This window comes from Cyprinodon variegatus, unplaced genomic scaffold, assembly GCF_000732505.1.
Source record: "Cyprinodon variegatus isolate N-32 unplaced genomic scaffold, C_variegatus-1.0 Scaffold119, whole genome shotgun sequence".
Lineage (NCBI taxonomy): Eukaryota > Metazoa > Chordata > Actinopteri > Cyprinodontiformes > Cyprinodontidae > Cyprinodon > Cyprinodon variegatus.
The window spans coordinates 827,172-828,385 of NW_015150572.1; the positions used below are offsets into that span (position 1 = coordinate 827,172).

General features: G+C 37.3%; 2 protein-coding genes across 2 annotated transcripts in view; both read right to left on the minus strand.

Annotated features, from left to right (window-relative positions):
* The window catches only part of LOC107085261 (poly [ADP-ribose] polymerase 14-like), an 86,227-nt gene that overhangs the window by 34,568 nt on the left and 50,445 nt on the right, over positions 1 to 1,214 (minus strand). The gene's annotated exons all lie outside the window — the stretch shown is intronic.
* The window catches only part of LOC107085264, a 59,775-nt gene that overhangs the window by 28,740 nt on the left and 29,821 nt on the right, over positions 1 to 1,214 (minus strand). The window lies entirely within an intron of this gene.

Genomic DNA, 1,214 nt, shown 5'->3' on the forward strand with positions numbered 1-1,214 from the left:
ATCCGCGGGTGACGGGTCGGGTTCGGTAGTCATCCTAACGGGTTCGGGCGGGTGCAGGTTGGTTAAACTCGACCCGTGCAGGACTCTACCTGGGACATCAGTCTGTTTAGCAACAGCTAGTGGAGACTTCTTCTGCACAGGAATGCTACAGGCTGCTTTCCTGCACATGCTGCCACTCTCTGGTGAATTCCAGTACTGCACATTTTACTGTGATCAGCTCAGAAGCTAGATCCGGGGCTCTTGGGGAAACATCCGGGGTTGCAGCCCAAGTAGCCGCCCCCTAGATCCGCCACTGCTTCCCACCTACCAACAAGCAGTGTGTGATGGAAAGGGACTATCCAAGCGGCTAAGAAAAAGTGTTTAAAAAAAAAGTTTATGCAGTTATTATAATTGTAAAATTTGACTAGCCTGGTGTTTTATTATATTCAGTTATTCAAACATGAGTGATTTTCAAGGTTCTTGGCCATAGAGAGCTCATGTGGCCAAGACTAGCCATTTGTTTTACATAGCCAAACACTCATTAAAACAGTCAACTGCAGTCAATCTTTTTTAAATAAAAATGAGAAAAATATATCAGCTTTAACTTTATAGGCCCCTTTAATTTCCAGATAGTTAAATCTGATGAGTACCACTAAGATATTCTCATTAGAGAGCAGTAGCCAAACTTAGACATTGTATTTTCATGGCCTAATCTACCAGACAGGATGTTTACATAAATCTGTTTTAAGGCTTATTTGCACAGATAAGATTTTTTAGGTATGGAGGAACAGCTCTCCCATATATAAAAATAAATGCATCAATAAATACATGCTCAATAAATAAATAAGCATTCAATTAATTACCCCCAAAAATACAATGAATAAATATGTAGGTAGAAATTAAATTATACAGAGAGACATAAATGTAAATATATCTCTTAATTAGCTTCTTTATTTTTTCACCTTTTTTGTAAACAGTTTAATTTGTTACTTGAATCGACTGTTTAATTGAGGTCTGAAGAAGTTTCCTCTAAGGGAGACCCTAAAGAAATAAGATGCATTTGGTAGGGTTTTGTTTTCCCTAGAGAAGTCCATTGAATGCAAACTCATAGCCATGTCTCGATGTGTAGAACACTACATAGTACCTTTAATTTGGTTCTAATAACAGCAGATTGTTTATTTTTTTGTCTACTAGTAAATACTTTAGTTTTTTTATTATGCTGATCATAAAGCAAT